Genomic DNA, 11,530 nt, shown 5'->3' with positions numbered 1-11,530 from the left:
AGGTGCTATGTTCGACAACAAGCTATCATTCATGCACCATGCCATCGCAGTCGTCTCAGCATCCTTCCACGTTATCAAAATGATAAAGAAACTTCTACCCTTCCTCCCAAACAGCGCTGGCAGAACGCTCATTAGCACACTAGTCATGTCCAAGGTTGATTTCTGCAACGGCATATTCATCAATGCCCAGGAAAGAGTCCTAAACAAACAACAACTGGTGCAGAATGCAGCTGCTAGACTTCTGACAGCCACCCCCAAACTCAAACCAATATCAAATGTGCTACGACAGCTCCACTGGCTGCCCATCAGGAACAGATCCAAGTTCAAGGCGCTATGCATTGCCTACAAGGCAGTCCACGCCAGCGGACCAGAGTTCCTAAGGAAATCTCTCTCCCCTACAACCCCACCAGATGTTTGCGCTCTTCAGCAGCAAACCTCCTGATCGTTCCATGCACAAAAAAAGCCTCCTGGGGGTGACAGAACATTTACGTTCACCACCACCAAACTATGGAACAAGCTCCCCCTCCACATATAGACCAGTCCCACTCTGCTCACTTTTCGAAAACACCTAAAGACCTGGCTCTTTAACCAATAGCCATTCAATCCAGCCTTCCTCTATCCAGTCCACAGCGCTGAGACACCCATGGGTATTTGCACACTTTATCAGTTGCATAAATAAAAAATAAATCCAGAGGCCCCACAATGCAATTCCCACCCTTGCAAATGGTGTGCTGACCACAGGGAATGGCTGGAGAGGAGCCTTGCGCGTCCTCCCACTCTTTCCACTTGCCTGGCAAGTCTGACAGGTCCTGCAATGAGTTTCTGAACTCTTGCGCATTTTGGGCCAATGAAAGTGGGTGACAAGCCTTTCTTTTTTTTTTTGTCCTCATATTGCCAAAAAAAAACCTCATAATAGAATACCTCCATCTACTCCTTGCCATTTTGCCAGCCCTCAGGATAGGTCTCGGAGAAAGATAGAGCGTTCTTGTCTTGATTACACCGAAACCTTCTCCTATCCCGTTCACTTTATCCGGTTCCAGCCCTCTTAGTTACTAGGGAGATTTGGACCAACGTTTTTTTTTTTTTTTGCTTAATCATTGGACCCAATGTCTCTTTCTCTCCAAATTAACAAGTTTGCCCATATCTTCACCTTACTTTTTACATCACAAGCCATGTCACTCTCACTTATACATATTACATTTCTTAAGAATTCTGAAAATACCGGAGTATCTTCTGATTTCCAGAGCCTGCAAATCTCTCTCCTGGCCAAAATAGTCACAAAAAAGTTATACATAGGTGAATTCATTTGGTAGTCATTTGGTAGGCCGAAGAAAACCATACTAATGCTTATGTCTATTGGTCTCTTAAAACAGCTTCCAAAAAAGAGCATACTTCTTCCCAATAGGGTTTAATTTCTGCACACTCCATAAATATGTGAACATCATCTGCCTCTGGAAATTTACACCTTGGGCAACAATATACGGTCCCTGTTACCTTAGTCAACTTTTCCGGAGACCAGTATACTCTATAAGCTGTATAGAGATGATTTCTCTTCAAAGCAGCGGGTTTCACTAATTCCTGTAACATTGAGAAAGAGTCAGACCAGACCTTATATATATCTCTTCTAATTCCCGCATTCTCTACATAGTCCTCCCCCCATAATCTAATTACGTCAGTTTTTCCCTGGTCTTCCTGATTAAGTAATGCACCATACCAATATGCCACTTCTTTTTTCCAGATGCCTCCTCTCACCATTTGGTCTAAGACTTCAGAATACGTTTCTTCCTCTTGCCAAATCTGTGTTGACCACCATGATGCTATTTGATAATATTTAAATATTGTCAATAATCCCTGAGTAAGCCTACTCAATGCCTCCCAACTCATCAGGTTGCAACCTACTTGTAAATCTCCCCAACACTTTATTCCCCCTCTTTTAAGTGGTGCACTCGATTGATCTTTTAAACACTCAGGAGTCCCAGGTGAAATCCACACTGGAGCTTGTGTCGCATAATACGGTATGTCCATTGGTTTCCTAATAAACATCCATGTTTCTAAGGCCGCTCTTAATATATTTAGTCTTACTTTTTTGTAAAATTTAGGGTTGCCATACTTATATAAAAAGGAGACCTGGCCTAGAGGCGTGTTTCGTAGCATGGCTTTATATAAAAGACCTAATGGTGAAGTATCTGGGTTATTCAACAAGATTCTAAAGTTTTTAAAATGAAAAGCATAGCAATAAAGTAATAAATCTGGTAAGGCGAGCCCACCCACTCTTAGGCCTCTTCTCAGCTTTTTCCAGGCTATCCTAGAACACTTTGTTGCCCATATAAATGTACCGATTCTGCCTTGCAGTTTAGCGATCTCTTTTTCATTAAAAGGTAACGGAATAGTATTAAATAAAAACATTATTTTCGGCAAAATAATCATTTTAACTAAGTTCACTCTTCCATACATATTTAAAGGGAGATTCGCCCATCTAGTTAGTAAATTTACGACTTAACAAAAGGCTTGATGTAAAGATTAAACAATAATGGTGAAAGGGGACACCCCTGTCTTGTCCCTCTCTCAACACTGAACCAGTTTGTCAACACCCCATTCACTAAAACCCTTCAGTTTTATTTATCACCTCTATCTTTACATCTTCCTCCAATAAGATGACTCTATCCAAGGTCCATCTCTTTTGTGCTTCCCTACACTTAATTCCCAGGGTCATTTCAACTGCAGAGTGATCTGACAGTATTGCTGGTACATGTTTTATATCTATAACATCGGGGCCAGCATCTGATCTATCAAAAAAAATCAATTCTCGAATGATGCTTATACTTTTTGCTGTAAAAAGTATAATCATAAGATGCGACATTCCGTCTTCTCCATATATCTATTAAATTAAATTCTTTAATTACATTATTTAATATTGAAAAAGTTTTTGGTGGGTAATTATATTTTACTCTGGAGGTGCTATCTTTCTCTTTATTCAAAACAAGATTAAAATCTCCCCCAAAGGTCTTCTCCTGCCCCAAATTTCCTGCTAAAGGCACATCATGAGCCAACCCCAGTAGGAAGGCTCTGAAGCGCTGGGGTACTACCAGCACAAGGGCTGACCCAGGCTCAGCAACCTTAGGCTCACTATCCAGGAGACACCTTCTCCCAGTAGATCCAATGTGATCCAGACTGATCACCTGCTGCCTGGTTTGCAGCCTGCTGCCGCAAACCCACACAAGAAGGGCATTTCCTCTGCTCCTCGCAGAACTCTTCCCTGAAGGGTCCTCCTTCCTGCTGCCGTTGGGTCAGCTCAGGCAGGTTCCCCAGTTCAGCTACCTGTTACCCTGTTTGTTCTAGGGCATCCCCCTCAAGGTCTGCCTTCTCCTGGACCGTGGGAACTGTGAGGGTGGGTTTCTCGCGCCCCCGGCCTCTTCTCTTCAAAAAACACACTTGATGGACAGAATGTAGAACAATGTCATACATTCACCCCAGTACAAGAATCTGGGCCTAAATCCATCGTTTCTTTACACTCAACACCACCCTGGGTTAGACACTGGCTATATGCAAATCAGCTCTGACCCTGTGCCTCATGGGAACAGTCCAGTCCGAACTATCAAGCCATGTCTTTCCCAGACCGGAATCAAGCATCCAAGGACCGGCTTCTGGCTATCAGCCTTCATCAGCCTGGATAGCTTGACTCCAGTGGTGTGGAGAGCCTGGGACTCACGTCTGAACATCCCCAGCACACTCGGGGGGGAAAATTGCAAAAAATACAGTTGATGGACAGTATGTAGAACAATGTCATACATTCACCCCAGTACAAGGATCTGGGCCTAAATCCATCGTTTTTTTGCACTCGACACCACCCGGGGTTAGACACTGGCTATATGCCAATCAGCTCTGACCTTGTGCCTCATGGGAACAGTCCAGTCCGAACTACCAAGCCATGTCTTTCCCAGACCGGAATCAAGCATCCAAGGACCGGTTTCTGGCTATCAGCCTTCATCAGCCTGGATAGCTTGACTCCAGTGGTGTGGAGAGCCTGGGACTCACGTCTGAGCATCCCCAGCACACTCGGGGTGAAAATTGCAAAAAACACAGTTGATGGACAGAATGTAGAACAATGTCATACATTCACCCCAGTACAAGGATCTGGGCCTAAATCCATCGTTTTTTTGCACTCCACACCACCCTGGGTTAGACACTGGCTATATGCAAATCAGCTCTGACCCTGTGCCTCATGGGAACAGTCCAGTCCGAACTACCAAGCCAAGTCTTTCCCAGACCGGAATCAAGCATCCAAGGACCGGTTTCTGGCTATCAGCCTTCATCAGCCTGGATAGCTTGACTCCAGTGGTGTGGAGAGCCTGGGACTCACGTCTGAGCATCCCTAGCACACTCGGGGTGAAAATTGCAAAAAACACAGTTGATGGACAGAATGTAGAACAATGTCATACATTCACCCCAGTACAAGGATCTGGGCCTAAATCCATCGTTTTTTGCACTCCACACCACCCTGGGTTAGACACTGGCTATATGCAAATCAGCTCTGACCCTGTGCCTCATGGGAACAGTCCAGTCCGAACTACCAAGCCATGTCTTTCCCAGACCGGAATCAAGCATCCAAGGACCGGTTTATGGCTATCAGCCTTCATCAGCCTGGATAGCTTGACTCCAGTGGTGTGGAGAGCCTGGGACTCACGTCTGAGCATCCCCAGCACACTCGGGGTGAAAATTACAAAAAACACAGTTGATGGACAGAATGTAGAACAATGTCATACATTCACCCCAGTACAAGGATCTGGGCCTAAATCCATCGTTTTTTTGCACTCCACACCACCCTGGGTTAGACACTGGCTATATGCAAATCAGCTCTGACCCTGTGCCTCATGGGAACAGTCCAGTCCGAACTACCAAGCCATGTCTTTCCCAGACCGGAATCAAGCATCCAAGGACCGGTTTCTGGCTATCAGCCTTAATCAGCCTGGATAGCTTGACTCCAGTGGTGTGGAGAGCCTGGGACCCACGTCTGAGCATCCCCAGCACACTCGGGGTGAAAATTGCAAAAAACACAGTTGATGGACAGAATGTAGAACAATTCTCTTCAAGGCAGGTACCTGGGCCACTCTTCCAGGCTCCAGGTCATCTTGAACACGCTTACTGGCTGTCATGGACCGAGTGGTCATGCATGCCCACTCAGGCAAATCCAACATCTCTAAATGAGCACTTTGCTCCACCTTAGCCCAAGGGGAGATCTCCAGATCGTAACCCAACAGACAATCAACAGGCATGGCTGGCCTCACAGCTCCTTGAAGAGTCCCTGAGACCCTCCCACTCAGAGAGAACCTGAGCTACCTTGCAGTGGCTCTCTGTGTTGTCAGCAGCCACAACTGGATAAAATGCATTGGGGATTTCCAGCTCTTCAGACACCAGCCGACAACTGACAGCTGTCACACTGGCTCCGGTGTCTCTCAGAGCCTCAACCCTTTGGCCATTGATGGTCACCCACTGCCTGTACCTCTTAGTGTAATCAGGCAGCTGGGTCCTGGGGACTCCTCACAGTCTCCTAAAGAGACTAGGGACATCTCTGCTGGACCCCACCCACCTTGGGCACCCATCTCCTCCCCCAGGGCTACATTAGCCATCTGCCAGGGCGGTGCACCAGTGGGTGCTGTCTTCCCATACAGGGGGCATCTCGCACCATAGGAACAGTGGCCCACTAGACCACACTTAACACAGGTCTTGGGCCCCCTTTGAACAGGCTTATCTGACGGGCTCCTGCCTTCTTCTTAGGGGGAGGCTGGGAATCCTTCCCTTGGTTCCTTTGAGGATTAATTTGTGGCCCTTTTTGGAACTCTATCTGTTTACCCTTGTACCCCCCACCTCTCTGCTGGGGGACCCTACCCACCTCTGGTGAAGTCTCCCACATGACCCTTTTGGACCCGGGTGCTCACCCAGCGGTCCACCTCCTCAGCAAGCTTCCTAGGGTTAGTCAGCTTACTATCAATCAGGTGCTGGCGTAGCTCTGGAAAACAGTTATTGGACAAGTGCTCCCATGCAAACAAATCATAGAGCACCTCAAAATGATCCACTTTGCTACCCTTCACCCAACCATCCAATGCTCTGCAAAAGAAAGACACATACTCCACCCATGTAGTACACTTGAGTTTCCTGCAATTCCTAAACCTATGCCTGTACAACTCTGGGGTCAAACCATATCTGGACATTAGGGCTCCCTTCATGTGGGCATAGGACATCTGCTCCTCTGTAGGCAAACCCAACAAAGTGTCTCTCCCATCACTAACAAAGCGGCCCCACAACCCCACTGCCCCTCAGGGACCCGGTGGGCTAACATTGCAGCTTCATAATCCCTAAACCATTTACCAATATCCTAATTTTTCTGGAAATCCTTCCCTACTACTTTGGGGATGTGGGCCATTGCTTCTACATGCACTGGCGGTATGCTGACAGCAGAGGGGGGAACCTCTAAACTTTTGGCTTTGAGTTCCAACTCCCTCAACACTCTCTCATGTTTAAAATGTATTTTATTTTCCTTTAAGGCTAACTTCTTCATTTCTAATTCCATCCCAAGCTCTATTTTCTTGCTCTCTATGTCTTTCTAACCATCCATTTTGAGCTTAACTAGTTCCAACTTGTGCACCCTCTCCCTCTCTCTGTCCTCCTGCTCTCCTTGGGACAGATCCTTGGAAGAAACACTGTTGCCTGCTCTGGAATGTACTTTCCCCCGGTTGAGCCCAATAGCCCCTCAAGCTGCCCATCTAAATCCTCTGCCTCCACCACCAGCTCTTCAGGATGCTCACTGGCATTCCTAGATTCCAACCAGGCCCTCAGCGCCTTTTGGTATTCCTCTTTCCTGGTGAGGCCTTTCACAGAGATTTTACATTTCTTGCACAAAGCTTTGAGATTAGGCACAATGTAAGCATCAATTGTGTCTTCTTCCAATTCAATGTCTACAGATGCGATGGATGCTGGCTTACTCATGGTAGAAAAGACTGGTAGTTCTCAAGAATCAAAAATAGAAAAGAAGTTCCAAGGAAAAACTCTACCAAAATGTATGTGGTTGCGTTATGGTCTGCACTCACTAGTAGTGTACACCAATTACTGTATATGAGTCACAAATGCAAGTCCAAATCCTCACTGCTGACCACCAATGTTAGATTTGGGGGTCTCTAGTTGGCAGAGGTAGGTACCTTTAACCAAATAGGGACCCTTGCGTCTAGTCAGGGAAAGGGGCTAAGTTCCTAAAATAATCCCTGCTCACTCTCTTGGTAGCTTGGCACGAGCAGGCAGGCTTATCTCAGAGGCAGTGTGTAAAGCATTTGTGAACACATTCAGTAATACAGTGACAACACTACAGATGGACACCACACAGGTTGTATTATAAAAATAAGTATTTTTATATAGACTTAACACAAGAACATACAACAAAAATCCACAATACTGTACTCAAAAACAGACTTTAAAATAGTAGAAGATAGCTCAGTTCTCTCAAGTTGTAAATGTGACACTTTACTCTCATAGTACCTTCGATGAGTAACGCAATGCAAACAAAAGGGTCGCAGAGAAGGTGATGCGTCGGTTCCTTACTGCTGCGTGTGAGAAGTTGGCCTGGTATATAATGCTCACTAATTCTAGTGATCACTTTGTACCATGCCAAGCAACCCTTATGATGATGGTTGTAATTCAACCTTGTAGACCAGTTATCCTAGTGGTAACGTGGACAAAGCAGTCTTAGGCTAAACTCTGAAAGGCATGTGAAGCCAGCTGTTATACCATACACAACCCCCTTGAATACCAAATGAAAGGGACACCACACAGATATATATTGAAAATATATATTGATTTATTAACTATAAAATCCCCTGGACTCTTTATGAGCACAGAAGCACAAGCGTTAAATCACAAGACAGTTTAAAATACACAAAAGTTGCACAATATGGATGAGCCCTAGGGGCCACCTAAACCATATACTAAGAAAGTGGTATAAGAGATACCAGGAGGAAAGTGAAGAGGCCTAGGGCCTTGGGAATCGCTGGAGCTATTCGAGACTGGCAATGACTAAGTCGGGAAAGGCCCACGGGACTCGGGTGCAGTGTTCAAAGTGCACGCACTTCTCAATGCAAAGTCTATGGTGCGTAAAAAGCACAAAGTTAGAAAGTTAGGAACCTTCCGAGTGACCTACGGAGCTGAAACTTAAAACACAGGCCCTTGGGATGTGTACCAGTGCAGGAGCACCGGCGGAGCTGAGTTACCTCACCCACAGGAAGCGGGTGCACAGGGTCGAAGTTGTGTCGGGTTTCATCACGCTGGTCGATGGTGCTTGGAGCTGAAGATGCTGCAGGCGGCTCGATGAGAAGAGTTCCGGTGGATCCAAGGGTGGATCTGAAGATGTGAAGACCTGAAAGCAGAGGGGACAATGTTCAAAGTCACTAGCCAGTGACTACCGTGGAACCAGATTGGAACCAGGCGATGTCGGGTGCAAACAGGCGTTGTCGGGTAGCTTCTTTCTGCAGCCACGTGGATACCCGGGGTCGAGGACGTCCAGGAGTCGGTCACGAGCTGTCCCACGTGGGCTTCTCGCTGTTGGCGGTGTCAGCGACCTGATCGGAGCAAACAGGCCTTGGCAAATGCAAGCCACGCAGAAGTTGAAAGATGCTGTACACTCGGACCAGCAAGGTCAGAGCGGGTGCTCCTTTTCACAGGAGCTTGGGTAGGTCTGGAGCAACCAGACCTGCTGTTTAAATCTTCGGGTTCGTCGCCAAGATGGCCGCTGACCACGTGGCTAGTGGCCGGGATGGCGCGTCGAGTGGCACAATGCAAAAGGGCCCCACGCAGATCGTGGAGATGCTGGAGGGCTGATCTTCGGTGCAAGGGCTGCTCGGTGGTGGGGGTTCTCAATCCCCAAAGCACAACGTCGAGGATGCCTCAGAAGCTGCGCAGTCAGCTTTTCGAGTGTCTTTCAAGAGGTCCGGTCCCACGTCACTCGGTGCCTCCACGGGTCCCTTCTTCGCAGGGACTGTGGATCGGGCTCTGAGAGGTCTGGGAGTCTGGTTCTTGTCGGGCTCTGGGCTCGGTCTCCGGCGGGAGGCGGCGGCAAAGCAGACGTCGAGTTGCTGGTTGGTACCTGTGTTCACAGGGTGGCCACTCCTAGGCCACAAGGGAGATTCTCTTCAGTCTTCTGTGCAGCAGAATGTCGAAGTCCAGTCTTCTTCTTGTTTAAAGTTGATTTCAGGATGATCTGCTGTGCAATGGCACTGCTCCCCCTCTTATTCCCAATCTGAGGGGTGGATCACCTACTAGGTCCCTCCCCTATGGGTGGGACCAGGAAGGGGGGTGGTTACACCCCCTCTCCTTTGTCCAGCTCCTCGCCAGGACTGGGGCTGGAAAGCCCCAGAACCGGTTTGGGCTGGCTTATGCACAGGGACACCTTGTGTGCCCCAGGCATGTCTCAATCTATTCAGCCCTGTCCTACCCAATACACAAAACCCTGTCTGGTGTGGTGCTCGCACCTCCCCAGGCAGGAAACCCTTTGTCCAGGCCCTCCTCGCTGGAAGGACTCCCAGCAGCAGGAGGTCAGACATGTGTCTGTGGTGGCAGCATCCATTTTGTGATGCTGAGGCTCTGTTTAACTTTAACCGGGGTTAAGGCTACACACATGTCGTGTCCCTCTAGAAGGGTGGAATGCTATCCCCGTCGCCAGAACTGGCGAGGGGATAGTATTCCAATTCGTATGACACCTTACTCGACATGTTTTGATAAAGCCAAACCAAAGATAGCATTTAACCGCGAGGATTATAATGCACTTAAGAGTATATGGTATGGCAATATCCCGGAACAGCTTAGGGAGTGGTTCCCGACAGCTGCAGACAGGCTCAGCTCATGCTAGAGCACCATCTCACATATTTCCAAGCACTCTGCCTCCAGGATTGATGAGGCCTTCCTTAGGAGTGGCTGATAGGAACATATGTGTCCAGTTTAGGGTTAGGCACAGGCATACTGTACCTAAGTAAGAGGTGGTTACACCAACTTACCCCAGCTGAGTGATCAGCCAGTTGTGTCAAATATGGAGGCCAGGCCAGGGGTGGCACAATACATGCTGCAGCCCCTGGTAGGCCTTGGCTACACCTATGCCCTGGGTACCTATGGTACACTGTTACAGGGGCCTATAAGGTGAACCAATTCCAATTGTGTTATGCACCTAAGGTACATGGAGTCCATTTTAAGGAGAGAGCAATCAGCCTGGGGCCCTGAATAGCAGGATCCCAGGCCAACTAAGTCAAAAACCAGCTAAACACCAGGCAAAAAGTTTGGGGGTAACCATAGTCAGATATCCACCTTCCTACATAACCCCCCCCCCAAACGAAAGGAGATAAGGCTATCCTTGACCAGGTAAGCCTATATTGCCTAAGTGGCCATATAAGGAAGTACCAGCTCTGGCTTGGTAACCCCCTGTCTCATGGTCCACTAAGCAATTCCTCACCCTAAGGGCATCTGAGGGTCTCCACCATAGGGAGTCTCTACCTGTGGTGTGTTTTGGCAAAGTTAAAGGCTGGTTTTGAGATGGAGTACTGAAGTGAGTTTCCTCTGTAGGACTCAGCTTCCTCCAATCACTCTCCACCAGGTGTGCCTTTCTTTCCATGACTGAGTTGCACTGTGCTCTCAGGGTCAACCTCTGGCTACCTAAAGCTGGAGGCTGGGTCCCTCTGTTTGGCTTACTGGAGGGACATGTCAGGTTTGGGGCCTTTTGGTCCCAGGTTTGGCTGTGCCCAACAATATCCATCTGGGGGAGGTCCCTAACTACTTTTAAGGGGGATCCCTCAGGAGTTTTTAAAGTTTTCACCTCACTAGGGCTACTAGTTTCGGTGCCCCTAATCTGTTGATGGGGTGCTTTATTTGACAGGGGGCCCTTTGGGTCTCACTATCCTTCTTGTCCTCTGCAGCCCTGGGCTGAGTAAGGCAAGGTAGAGAGGGGCAGGTTACCTGCTCCAGACTGGGTCCCTCCTGAGAAGGGTCCACTGCCATCAGAGGCTCTGTTAGGCCAGGCCTAACAACCTCTGGGACAGTTCCTTCATCAGGGGTAAGATCAGTTCCCTGAGGAGGCTGATCCTTTCCTAAAGTCTGGTGAGGGGGAGATTTCTCTTCCTCCTCCATGCTCTCTGTTTGGGTGGAGTGATCCATCATTTCAGGCTTCACTACCCATGTATCTGTTTGAGTTTGGGCTGTGGCCATCACAGCCCCTCCAACCTTTTCAGGAGGAGACTCAGTTTGGGTATGGGCTGTTACCAGTACAGCCCTGCTACTCTTTCCAGGAGGGAAGTTATCTAAAGATGGGGCTGAGGTTTGCTCAGCCCTCCCAACCTTTTCAGGAAGGACATCTTGAATTGGGGCTGTAGTCATTATAGCCCCACTAACCTTTCCATGGAGATTTACCATTCTAGAATGGGTTTGCTGTTCAACCTCAGCCCAGGCTGAGATTTCCAAATCATTACCCAGTAGGCAATCTACAGGCAAGTTTGCTGACACTGCC

Source organism: Lissotriton vulgaris, chromosome 7 (genome assembly GCF_964263255.1).
Source record: "Lissotriton vulgaris chromosome 7, aLisVul1.2, whole genome shotgun sequence".
Classification (NCBI taxonomy): domain Eukaryota; kingdom Metazoa; phylum Chordata; class Amphibia; order Caudata; family Salamandridae; genus Lissotriton; species Lissotriton vulgaris.
This window is presented reverse-complemented; position numbering follows the sequence as displayed.